Raw genomic sequence first — 2,351 nt, 5'->3', positions numbered from 1 at the left:
CATGGTGGCTCATGCCTGTAATCCCAGCAGTTTGGGAGGCTGAGGCAGGTGGATCACCTGAGGCCAGGAGTTCGAGACCAGTCTGGCCAACATGGTGAAACCCCATCTTCACTAAAAATACAAAAATTAGCCAGGCATGGTGGCGGGCACTTGTAATCCCAGCTACCCAGGAGACTGAAGCAGGAGAATCGCTTGAACCTGGAGGGAGAGGTTGCAGTGAGCCGAAATCACGCCACTACACTCCAGCCTGGGCGACAAAGTGAGACTGCCTCAAAAAAATAAAATAAAATAAAATAAAAGTTCATATTTTAAAATTTTCTATGTAAAACTTGTGTTACTTTCCTTATAATAAAAGAATACTTTATATTTTTGGAAAAAAATATTCACACATTTGATGCTTAAAATGTAAATCATTCTTTCCTGGCCCAATCACACTGTTCTTTTCCCACAAAATTCAAAATAATTTCATTCACAGTAGCTACAGATATTCTGCCCTGCTCTGTGTACTGTGACTTAGTGCTGGGGACTGGAATGGCTGTGTCCCCTCATCATTCACAAAATGTCAGGGATTTTCACTTAGGCAGGGAGAATTGACTGCAGAACCCAAGGTGGTTTTTTTTTTTCCAGTTGTCAAATGATCCTTTATTGAAATATTTTCCTTTGTGCTTCTTAACTAGCTAGGCATTCCACAACAACACTGTTGATGCCATCTGTGATGTCATGAGGTTGGTGGCCATCATCATTATGGCCCATAGACAGGGCAGTCCCCCGGATCTCTTTAATGGTTCCAGAGAGTTCTCTGGCTAAAGATGGGTGCTGCACCTGCCAAGCAATGTTGACAATCTCATCACAAGTGATATTCCCACTGTGTTTAATGTTTTTCTGTTTCTTTCTGTCTCTTGGTGGTTCCTTGAGGGCTTTGATGATCAGGGCAGAGGCAGAAGGCACCACCTTAATCTGGGCCTGTCTGTTCTGAATAGTCAGTTTCACTGTAATTCTCAGGCCCTTCCAGTCACCCATTGCCTTGGCAATGTCATCACCAACCTTTTATGGAGACAGACCCAGGGGGCCGATCTTGGGGGCCAGTGCAGACGTGGCCCCCGATGCACCTCAGGTACATGACTTTGATCTCGTTAGGGTTGGACTTCTGCAGCATGGTGGAGGCAGCTGGTGTTGGATTAACCTGGATTTGGGATGATGGAAGAAAGTTGCACCTTGGCCTCCTCCAAGCCAAGAGCCGAAAGAACCCAAGGTCTTTATAAAGTATATCCCTCTCACAGCTTTTTGTGGACTCATGTTTTACTTATTGTTTTGTTAAAAGCAATGGCAACAAAAGCCAAAAAAGACAAATGGGATTTAATTAATCTAAAGAGCTCCTGCACAGCAAAAGAAACTACCATCAGAGTGAACAGGCAACCTATAGAATGGGAGAAAATTTTTGCAATCTACTCATCTGACAAAGGGCTAATATCCAGAATCTACACAGAACTTAAACAAATTTACAAGAAAAAAACAAACAACCCCATCAAAAAGTGGGCAAAGGATATGAACAGACTCTTTTCAAAAGAAGACATTTATGCAGCCAACAGACACATGAAAAAATGCTCATCATCACTGGTCATCAGAGAAATGGAAATCAAAATCACAATGAGACACCATCTCACACCAGTTAGACTGGTGATCATTAAAAAGTCAGGAAACAACGGGTGCTGGAGAGGATGTGGCGAAACAGGAACGCTTTTACACTGTTGGTGGGAGTGTAAACTAGTTCAACCATTGTGGAAGACAGTGTGGCGATTCCTCAAGGATCTAGAACTAGAAATACCATTTGACCCAGCGATTCCATTACTGGGTATATACCCAAAGGATTATAAATCATGCTACTATAAAGACACATGCACACATATGTTTATTGTGGCACTATTCACAATAGCAAAGACTTGGAACCAAGCCACATGTCCGTCAATGATAGACTGGATTAAGAAAATGTGGCACATATACACCATGGAATACTATGCAGCCATAAAAAAAGGATGCATTCATGTCCTTTGTAGCAACATGAATGAAACTGGAAACCATCATTCTGAGCAAACTATCGCAAAGACAGAAAACCAAACACCGCGTGTTCTCATTCATAGGTGGGAATTGAACAATGAGAATACTTGGACACAGGGTGGGGAACATCACACACCAGGGCCTGTCATGGGGTGGGTAGAGGGGGGAGGGATAGCATTAGGAGAAATACCTAATGTAAATGACAAGTTAATGGGTGTGGCAAACAAACACAGCACGTCATGTATACATATGTAACAAGCCTGCACCTTGTGCACATGTACCCTAGAACTTAAAGT

The 2,351-nt window shown here is 42.7% G+C and overlaps 1 pseudogene; it reads right to left on the bottom strand.

The window, feature by feature from the left end:
- Positions 1 to 669: 669 nt before the first annotated feature.
- LOC105503515 lies at positions 670 to 1,234 on the bottom strand (annotated as a pseudogene).
- Positions 1,235 to 2,351: the final 1,117 nt, after the last annotated feature.

This window comes from Colobus angolensis, unplaced genomic scaffold, assembly GCF_000951035.1.
Source record: "Colobus angolensis palliatus isolate OR3802 unplaced genomic scaffold, Cang.pa_1.0 Scaffold8628, whole genome shotgun sequence".
NCBI lineage: Eukaryota > Metazoa > Chordata > Mammalia > Primates > Cercopithecidae > Colobus > Colobus angolensis.
This window is presented reverse-complemented; position numbering and strand designations above follow the sequence as displayed.